The following is an 11,588-nucleotide window of genomic DNA, read 5'->3' on the forward strand; positions in this document are numbered from 1 at the left end:
AACCTCTCAAAGCATTTCATCACTGTAGATGTGAGTGCTACTGGGCAATAGTCATTAAGGCAGCTCACATTATTCTTCTTAGGCACTGTTATAATTATTGCCTTTTGGAAGCAAGCAGCAGTTCAGTCCAATTTATTGTCCAGGTAAGTTCCCAGGTATTTGATGTACTGAATGACTTCCACATCTGTTCCCTTGATGGAGATGGGAATGCAGGCTATTTTCACTTCCTGAACTCCACCAAGTTTTTTGGCATGAGACAAAGTTTCATTCTAAAGCAGGTGAGGGGAAGAACAGATTAGAGTGCAGGTTTCTCTTGGAGTGGTAGCTGGAGATAACAGGCTGAGAATGTGCTTTGCTCAGCAAAATCAAGAAAAGACAGAAATAAAGAATGGTTCACAGTGCATTTATCCACTCCCAGGAGCTGGTATAATGTCACTTGCAGGTGATGTTTAATCATAGAGCCATATAACACAGAAACAGGCTCTTCAACCCATTGAGTTTACACTGACCATCAATACTAAATACTTATACATCAATCCTACACTAATCCCATTTTATTCTCCCCACATCCCATCAACTCCTCCAAGAATCTACCAGTAACTACACAATCGAGGTACTTACAGCCGCCAATTAACCCACCAGCTTGTACGTCTTTGGGATGTGGGAAGAAAAGGATTACTTTATTATTTACCTGCACTGTATTTTCTCTGCAGCTTTTACACTTCATTCTGCATTCTGTTATTGTTTTACCTTGTTCTCAATGCACTGTGTAATGATTTTAGATTCAGGTTCAGATTCATTTATTTATCACATATAGACTGAAACAAAGTGAAATGCGTTGTTTGTGTGAACAACTAACACAAGCTAAGGATTTGCTGGGGGTAGCCCTCAAGTTTTTCCACACATTCTGGTACCAACATAGCATGCTCATGATGTTCAGCAGAACGACACAAGTAACACCAACAACCACAAGAAAACAGACCTTTCCCCCCTCCCACCAACTACCCAACCACCAACTCACACAACTTACACCAAAGCAACACTAAGACAGGCTGCCTCTGGGCCTCCAGCCTCCATTGGACTCGCAAACATCAGGCCTCTGACTTCCCCAATGGACTCAGAGACTTGCAGACCCAGGGCTTCGGCCATTGGAAATCTAATTGATATTTGTGCTTTGATCTTAAAGCACTAATTATCTATAAATATCAAGAACATGAGATGAAGTCCTTGAAAGTGAGTCCATTGGTTGTGGGTACATTTTCTGATGGAGGAAGTGAGAAGAGAGCATGATCTGGGGGGGGGAGGTCCCTAATGATGTAGATGTGCTTAATGGTTGGGAGGGCTTTACCCATGATGGACTGGGCTGTATCCACTACTTCTTGTAGGAGTTTTCATTCAAGGGCATTGGTGTTTCCTTACCAGACTTTGATGCAGCCAGTCAATATACTCTTCACCACACATCTATAGAAGTTTGTCAAAGTTTTAGATGTCGTGCTGAATCTCTGCATATTCCCAAGGAAGTAGATGCGCTGTCATGCTTTCTTCATAGTTGCACAAGGCAATAATCAGCTCCTTGGTCTTGTTGACGTTGAGTAAGAGGCTATTGCGATGGCACCACTCTGTCAGATTTTCAATCTCCCTCCTATATGCTGATTTGTCACCACCTTTGATTTGGCTTACGACAGTGGTGTTATCAGAAAACTTGAATATGGCATCGCAGCTGTGCTTACCCACACAGTAATAAGTATAAAGCGAGTAGAGCAGGAGGCTAAGCACACAGCCTTGTGGTGCACCTATGCTGATGGAGGTTGTGGAGGAAATGTTCCCAATCGAAACTGACTGGGGCCTGCAAATGAGAAAATTGAGGATCGAAGGATAGTGAACAGTAAAGATGTCAGGAAGGACAGGCAGGTGATGGGGCAAATTTGTAGCCATTGGGATGAGTTGCAGTGCAATAAAGTTGCAGTGAAATCAAAGCAAAAAGTACCAAATACTGGTCTTAAGGTGTTATACTTAAATGCACGCAGCATAAGGAATAAGGTGGATGATCTTGTCATACAGCTACAGGTTAGCAGGTATGATATTGTGGCCATCACTGAGACCTGGCTAAAGGATGCATGTCTCTGGGAGCTGAACGTCCAAGGATACACGGTGTATCGGAAGGATAGGAAGGTAGGCAGAGGGGGAGGCGTGGCTTTATTGGTAAGAAATGATATTAAATCATTAGAAAGAGGTGATATAAGATCGGAAGGTGCAGAATCTTTATGGGTTGAGCTAAGAAATAGCAGGGGTAAAAGGACCCTGATGGCAGTTATTTACAGGCCTCCAAACAGCTGCAGTGATGTGGACTATAAATTACAACTGGAAATAGAAAAGGCTTGTCAGAAGGGCAGTGTTATGATAATTGTGGGGGATTTTAACATGCGAGTAGATTGGGAAAATCAGGTCGGCACTGGATCTCAAGAGAGAGAACTTGTAGAATGTCTACGAGATGGCGTTTTAGAACAGCTTGTTATTGAGCCCACTAGGGGATCGGCTATACTGGATTGGGTATTGTGTAATGAACCAGAGGTGATGAGAGAGATTGAGGTGAAGGAACCCTTAGGAGGCAGTGATCATAACATGATTGAGTTCACTGTGAAATTTGAGAAAGAGAAGCTGAAATCCGATGTGTCTGTATTTCAGTGGAGTACAGGAAATTACAGTGGCATGAGAGAGGAACTGGCCAAAGTTGACTGGAAAGGGACACTAGCAGGAAGGACGGCACAGCAGCAGTGGCTGGAGTTTATGCGAGAAGTGAGGAAGGTGCAAAACAGATATATTCCAAAAAAGAAGAAATATTCGAATGGAAAAAGGATGCAACCGTGGCTGACAAGAGAAGTCAAAGCCAAAATTAAAGCAAAGGAGAGGGCATTCAAGGAAGCAAAAATTTGTCATGGTCCGGTCCGTTGTTCCTTATTCCAGGTTTTCTGGTTTTCCCTATTTCTGTTGGGTGCTCTAATTGAGGCAGCTGATTCATATTTTGGGCTAGCTACATAAATAGCTCCTTGGTTCAGCTTCAGTTGCTTCAGACTGTTACCTTTTAAGTTGTAGAGATATGGTGAAATTTACAAGACTTAGGTTGGGGCATTGTGGGCTCAACTATTATTTAAAGATAATAGGAAAGCATCCTACTGGATTATGTGACTGTGGTAGTCCAGAGACAGTCCAGCATGTTTTGCTGAGCTGTAATCGATACAAAATTGAAAGAAGCATGTTGTTCAAGAGGCTGTCTGGCTTAAATTTATTTTCGTTTTCGTTTGAATCTTTGTTTAGCCATCAAGAGAATCAACATCTGATTGAAGAGTCTATTATTCAGTTCATACGTGAGACTAGGTTGTATTCGAGAATTTGAGTTCCTTGAAGTTCTATAATTAATTATACATCTTGCGGAGGGCTGTAATATGCCTAGATGCATCTAAACAGCTGGAAATAGTAGAAGAAGAAGAAGAAGAAGAAGAAGCTTCAGTTGCTGGACTGTTCCCTTCCCTTCACCTTCTGCCTTGCCTGCAACCTCTGCTTGAAGCCTTGCCTGCAACCTCTGCCTGGGGCCTTGGCCTGAAGACTTGCCTGCAACCTCTCCTGTGTCCTTGTTTGTATTGCTGTCAAGTTCTACTGCCGGAACGAGACCAGAGCCTTGCTGTGTCAAGATAAGGAACTGTCTATAGTTGAGATGGAACTGTCTCTGTGTCCACGCCTTCACTGGGTAGGTCCGGCTGTCTGCTGTTACCTAGTGTTGGGAACTATCTCTGTGTCCACGCCTTTGCTAGGTAGGTCCGGCTGCATGCCGCTACCTAGTGTTGGGAATCGTCTCTTTGTCCACACCTGTGCTAGGTAGGTCTGGCCATTTGCCGCTACCTTGTGTTGCGAACCGTCTCTGTGTCCACGCCTTTGCTAGGTAGGTCTGGATGTTTGCCGCTACCTAGTGTTGGGAACTGTCTCGTCATGTTCAGCATTCTGTGTATTCGAATGGAAAAAGGATGCAACCATGGCTGACAAGAGAAGTCAAAGCCAAAGTTAAAGCAAAGGAGAAGGCATACAAGGAAGCAAAAATTAGTGGGAAGACAGAGGATTGAGAAGTTTTTAAAAAGATTACAAAAGGAAACTAAGAAGGTCATTAAGAGGGAAAAGATGAACTATGAAAGGAAGCTAGCAAATAATATCAAAGAGGATACTAAAAGCTTTTTCAAGTATATAAGGAGTAAAAGACAGATGAGAGTAGATATAGGACCCATAGAAAATAATGCTGGAGAAATTGTAATGGGAGATACGGAGATGGCAGAAGAACTGAATGAGTATTTTGCATCAGTCTTCACTGAGGAAGACATCAGCAGTATACCGGACACTCAAGGGTGTCAGGGAAGAGAAGTGTGCGCAGTCACCATTACGACAGAGAAAGTACTCAGGAAGCTGAATAATCGAAGGGTAGATAAATCTCCCAGACCAGATGGAATGCACCCTTGTGTTCTGAAGGAAGTAGCTGTGGAGATTGCGGAGGCATTAGTGATGATCTTTCAAAAGTCGATAGATTCTGGCATGGTTCCTGAGGACTGGAAGATTGCAAATGTCACTCCGCTATTTAAGAAGAGGGCAAGGAAGCAAAGAGGAAATTAGAGACCTGTTAGCTTGACATCAGTTGTTGGAGTCGATTGTCAAGGATGAGGTTATGGAGTACCTGGAGGCATATGAGAAGATAGGCAGAACTCAGCATGATTTCCTTAAAGGAAAATCCTGCCTGACAAACCTATTACAACTTTTTGAGGAAATTACCAGTAGGCTAGACAAAGGAGATGCAGTGGACGTTGTATATTTGGATTTTCAGAAGGCCTTTGACAAGGTGCCACGCACGAGATTACTAAACAAGATGAGAGCCCATGGAATTACGGGAAAGTTATATACGTGGATAGAGCATTGGCTGATTGGCAGGAAACAGAAAGTGGGAATAAAGGGATCCTATTCTGGTTGGATGCCGGTTACCAGTGGTGTTTCACAGGGGTCCGTGTTGGGGCCACTTCTTTTTACGTTGTACATCAACGATTTGGATTATGGAATAGATGGCTTTGTGGCCAAGTTTGCTGATGACACAAAGATAGGTGGAAGGGCCAGTAGTGCTGAGGAAACAGAGAGTCTGCAGAGAGACTTGGATGGATTGGAAGAATAGGCAAAGAGGTGGAAAATGAAACACAATGTTGGAAAGTGTATGGTTATGCACTTTGGTAGAAGAATTAAATGGGGAAATTATTTAAATGGGGAGAGAATTCAAAGTTCTGAGATGCAACAGGACTTGGGCGTCCTCGTGCAGGATGCCCCCAGGTTGAGTCGATGGTGAAGAAGGTGAATACAATGTTGACATTCATCTCTCGAGGAATAAAGTATAGGAGCAGGGATGTGATGTTGCGGCTCTATAAGGCACTGGTAAGACTTCACTTGGAATACCGTGTGCAGTTTTGGTCTCCTTATTTAAGAAAGGATGTGCTGATGTTGGAGAGGGTACAGAGAAGATTCACTAGAATGATTCTGGGAATGAGAGAGTTAACATATGAGGAACGTTTGACTGCTCTTGGACTATATTCCTTGGAGTTTAGAAGAATGAGGGGAGACCTCATAGAAACATTTCGAATGTTGAAAGGCATGGACAGAGTGGATGTGGCAAAGTTGTTTCCCATGATGGGGGAGTTTAGTACGAGAGGGCATGACTTAAGGATTGAAGGGCACCCATTCAGAACAGAAATGTGAAGAAATTTTTTTAGCCAGAGGGTGGTGAATCTATGGAATTTGTTGCCACGGGCAGCAGTGGAGGCCAAGTCATTGGGTGTATTTAAGGCAGAGATTGATAGGTATCTGAGTAGCCAGGGCATCAAAGGTTATGGTGAGAAGCCAGGGGAGTGGCACTAAATGGGAGAATTGATCAGCTCATGATAAAGTGGCGGAGCAGACTCAATGGGCCGAATGGCTGACTTCTGCTCCTTTGTCTTATGGTCTAATTACATAAGCAGGTTTTGAGGCCAAGGTCTTGAAGCTTAGAGGTTATTTTTGAGGGGATGATGGCATTGAATGCTGAGTTGTAGTTGATAAAGAGCATCTTGATGTATGCATCTTTGCTGTCCAGATATCCCAGAGATGAGTAAAGAGACAATGAGATGGCATCTGCTGTGGACCTGCTGCTCCAGTAAGTAAACTGGAGTGGATTTAAGTCACTTCTCAGGTAGACGTTGATTTGTTTCATCACCAGCCTTGCAAAACAGTTCATTACTGTGAATGTAAGTGCTAACGGACGATAGTCTCTTTGAGGCAGGTCATCACGCCCTTCTTGGACACCAGTATAATGGAAACCCACTTGAAGCAGGTGAGTACCTCAGATTGCTGAAGCAAGAGGTTAAAGATCAACCACAGGATTTGCCAGTGATGGGACCCTGAGCTCCAGACCTCGAACCCTGAACTCACTGATGATGGGATTTGTGCATAAACAGTATACATGACAAGCATTACACTATATCTTGGTACATGTGATATGAATAAACTAATACCAATACCAAAATCCAGGAAGTCACAGAGAGAATGTGCAAACTCCACAAAGGCAGCATCTGGGGTTAAGAATGACTCTGGAACTATAAGATAGCTTCTGTGGGAGTTGAGCCACTGTGTAGCCACTTATGCTTCTGTCTTGACATTGGGGGAAATTTTAAAAATACTCAAAATTTTTTTGGACTTAGCTTGTTCATGAATGTCTGTGGTTTGGCACTGACAATCTTGTTGCATCCTCCCTCAGCTCTTCGTGATAGCAACTGCAAAGTTCAAGAGGTCTTGGATCTCTGATGAAACGTGATGGCAAACATGTTAATTTGAAGCTTGTCCTGGTGTGTTTGCAACAGCAGTTTATTTACTGTGCAGTTAGTGTTTATGTGTTAGAGAGGTCAAAGGGGAAGAGAACAATGAGTGACATAATAAGTACTTTTCTATGGAGGGTGTGGCTAGAATCTGGAACTCACTGCCTGCAAATATGCTGGAGGCAGCTTCCATTGTGACCATCAAGATCTTTACGGGGGAGAAAACTTTGCAAGTTTGCAGACACTGGGTTGATTGGAGTGCTGATCTAGTAGAGCTAGGACATGCTAGAGATAGGATATGATGGGCTGAATGGTCTCCCCCTGTGCTATAATTATTTTATGATCTTGACAAGTGTTTGGCATGTGTTGTCATTAGGTCCCATGGACCTAAGGGGCACCAGAGTATTAGCCCATGGTAGCCATCGTGGCCCAAGAGACTTTTAGATAGGTACAATGTTGAAAGAAAAATGAAGGGGTATGTGGGAAACAAGTTGTAGAGTGAATTTGGATCAGGTTAAAATGCTGATGTAACAGCATGGGCCGAAGAGTCTGTTCTGTTCTATGTTCTTTGTGTAAAAGGTTTCTTCTTTTATGTTACTGCATAGGCTAATTAAAATGGCTTCTTTGTTGCGTTAACTGCTGAGAAAGTTCTCTCGCTAGCAGCTTGTTTGGGTTATATTATTGATAAGAGAGTTAAACAAACCAATTGGAATAGATGTTATTCTTTCTTGTGTGTCTGTAAGCTATTGTGATGAACGGGTGTTTTGGGGAGAAGGTGCGATGGGGAGAGAGAGAGTGGACACGGTGCTGTGAGCTGGCCGACGGGGTGGGCCCCGAGCCGGAATCTGAGGTCCAGGGTCTTTGGCGAGGAGAGGAGATGAAGACAGACTTGTGTGGAGCATCTGATCGACCAACGTGGTTGGTCCCAGGTGGCGGGTTGAGCTGGTCGGAGGGGATCAAATGGTGAAAAGAAGGCCGTTACTAGAGCTCCAACTGTTTGTGCACAAAGAGGTTGAACTTTGATAAGTTTGGCGCCTTTTACTTTCCTTTTATATTTTTATCTCTATTAATTATATAGTTCCAGTAATATCAATAAATTGTAATCATTTAAACGTATATGGTCTGTTATTTGTCGGGGTGGGGTACATCACACAGCATCCACACAAACTTGATTATCCAGTTTGGCGGGGCCAAAGGCTGCTTCCCCTAGATGACAGTGAGTTGAGTGAGCCTGAGGCTTACCAGGAGGCTACATATGTCTAAACCAGACCTCCTGTTTGCTATTTGAAGCAGGTAGACTGGAAATTTCTGCTTGTTTTATTAATCCTTCCTATTAGGGAATCTGAGGCCAGGCAAAGTGGTTACCCTGACCCAGCATCCTGGAACCTTTTAGCTATGGTAACCAGGCCGAAAGAAGCAGTGATCCACTGACCTCTGTCACACTAAGGTACACATCTCCTTAGCAGTTTTATAATGAAATTCTCACTCTTGGCAAAGAATAATAACACCTCCAGCAGGATTAATGACCTACTGTGGCTAAACAACCACTTTATTGAAGATCTGAAGTCACAAAAGTGTTGGACTAAGCAAGGTTGCAACATTTCCTTGAAGAACATACATTGATTTTTTTGGACAATAATGTTTGTATATTAGACTACTGGATAGTGCACAATGGAGTTCCCCAGCAATCAATCCAATATACATTGCTTTCTTCAAAGCATATTACTTTATACTTTATACTTTATTGTTGCCAAACAATTGATACTAGAGCATACAATCATCACAGCGATATTTGATTCTGCGCTTCGCATTCCCTGGAGTACAAATCGATAGTAAATATTAAAAATTTAAATTATAAATCATAAATAGAAAATAGAAAAGGGAAAGTAAGATAGTGCAAAAAAAACCGAGAGGCAGGTCTGGATGTTTGGAGGGTATGGCCCAGATCCGGGTCAGGATCTGTTCAGCAGTCTTATCACAGTTGGAAAGAAGCTGTTCCCAAATCTGGCCGTACGAGTCTTCAAGCTCCTGAGTCTTCTCCCGGAGGGACGAGGGACAAAAAGTGTGTTGGCTGGGTAGGTTGTGTCCTTGATTATCCTGGCAGCACTGCTCTGACAGCATGCAGTGTAAAGTGAGTCCAAGGATGGAAGTTTGGTTTGTGTGATGTGCTGGGCTGTGTTCATGATCTTCTACAGGTTCTTCTGGTCTCAAACAGGACTTTCTTGGATGGTCTTTGATCTACAGGGTACAATTTTCAAATACAAAGATAATACAAACTTTTTGGCCACGGTTTGAGAAGGTTAGTATGAGATTTCAAGGAGTTATAAATAGGCTGGAGGAATGAGCCAAAAGGAGAGATGAGATTTAATACTGAAAATATGAACACCATGTGAAGTATATGTTTTGATAAGAAGTAGGAGAAGAGTCAATATACACTCATTGGCCACTTTATTAGGAACATCTGTACTCCTGCTCTGTACGTAATGTAAGTATTTAATCAGCCAATCTCATGGCAGCAACTCGGTGCATAAAAACATTTTTTCATGGTTAAGAGATTCAGTTGTTGTTCAGAATGGGAAAGATCAAAAACACGAGAAAGTCTGCAGATGCTGGAAATGCAAATCCAGAGAAAATTCAAACTTCTTCAGGGTAGGCATCCCTCAAAGAGACTTCACAGTGGAGCAGTAAATCACAAACATGAGAAAGTCTGCACGCCCTGAATGGTGAGGGTCCTTAGTGATGGATGCCACCTTTTTGTGGCACCAGCTCTTGAAGACATCCTCAATGGCAGGGACTGGCTGAGTTGACAACTCCCTGCAGCCTCCTGCAATCGTATGCTTTGGAGTCTCCATACCAGGCAGTGATGCAGCCAGTCAGATTTCTCTCCAATACATAATGGACTTTTTTCAATATTGGTCAATACATATTGAGAAATATTTGGAATAGCTGCAGAAGGGAACCCAGCTCCTCCAGGACATTTTCTTGTCCTCTCACATCATCACTGCACATTTTTTTTTACTGGCTCATCTCTACTTCTCTCTTAAATACCACAATTATATATGGCTCCCATGCCTCACAACCTATACCTTGCCCCTCACTGTGAAAAATACATTTATATCATGACCCTTCTGATTCTTTGGTCCCATGCCTTCTAACTTTCTGAATAAGCCTACCGTGTGGAACCTTGTCAAATGCCTTACTAAAATTCATATAGATCACATCCACTGCACTACCCTCATCTATATGCCTGGTCACCTCCTCAAAGAACTCTATCAGGTTTGTTAGACACGATCTGTCCTTCACAAAACCATGCTGACTGTCCCTGATCAGACCATGATTCTCTAAATGCCTATATATCCTATCTCTAAGAATCTTTTCCAACAGCTTTCCCACCACAGACGTAAGGCTCACTGGTCCATAATTACCTGGACTATCCCTACTACCTTTTTTGAACAAGGGAACAACATTCGCCTCCCTCTAATCCTCCGGTACCATTCCCATGGACAACGAGGACATAAAGATCCTAGCCAGAGGCTCAGCAATCTCTTCTCTCAGCTCGTGGAGCAGCCTGGGGAATATTCTGTCAGGCCCCGGGGACTTATCTGTCCTAATGTATTTTAACAACTCCAACACCTCCTCTCCCTTAATATCAACATGCTCCAGAACATCAACCTCACTCATATTGTCCTCACCATCATCAAGTTCCCTCTCATTGGTGAATACCGAAGAGAAGTATTCATTGAGGACGGGACGGGACGGTGACGGGAGGATGGAGTGACAGCAGGTGTGCGTGAAATGGGGGAGATGCGTTTGAGAGCAGAGTTGATGGTGGAGGAAGGGAAGCCCCTTTCTTTAAAAAAGGAGGACATCTCCCTTGTCCTGGAATGAAAAGCCTCATCCTGAGAGCAGATGCAGTGGAGACGGAGGAATTGCGAGAAGGGGATGGCATTTTTGCAAGTGCTACACATGCCCTGACACTTCCTCCCTCACCACTATTCAGGGCCCCAGACAGTCCTTACAGGTGAGGTGACACTTCACCTGTGAATCGGCTGGGGAGATATACTGCATCTGGTGCTGCCGATGTAGCCTTCTATATATTGGCGAGACACGACGCGGACTGGGAGATCGTTTTGCTGAACACCTACGCTCTGTCCGCTAAAGAAAGCAGGATCTCCCAGTGGCCACACATTTTAATTCCACATCCCATTCCCATTCTGATATGTCTATCCACGGCCTCCTCTACTGTAAAGGTGAAGCCACACTCAGGTTGGAGGAACAACACCTTATATTCCGTCTGGGTAGCCTCCAACCTGATGGCATGAACATTGACTTCTCTAACTTCCGCTAATGCCCCAGCTCCCCCTCGTACCCCATCCGTTATTTATTTATATACACACATTCTTTCTCTCTCTCTCTCTCCTTTTTCTCCCTCTGTCCCTCTGACTATACCCCTTGCCCATCCTCTGGGTTTTTCCCCCCCTCCCCCTTTTCCTTCTCCCTGGGCCTCCTGTCCCATGATCCTCTCATACCCCTTTTGCCAATCACCTGTCCAGCTCTTGGCTCTATCCCTCCCCCTCCTGTCTTCTCCTATCATTTTGGATCTCCCCCTCCCCCTCCCACTTTCAAATCTCTTCCTAGCTCTTCCTTCAGTTAGTCCTGACGAAGGGTCTCGGCTTGAAATGTCAACTGTACCTCTTCCTAGAGATGCTGCCTGGCCTGCTG

This window comes from Mobula birostris, chromosome X (genome assembly GCF_030028105.1).
Source record: "Mobula birostris isolate sMobBir1 chromosome X, sMobBir1.hap1, whole genome shotgun sequence".
Taxonomy (NCBI): domain Eukaryota; kingdom Metazoa; phylum Chordata; class Chondrichthyes; order Myliobatiformes; family Myliobatidae; genus Mobula; species Mobula birostris.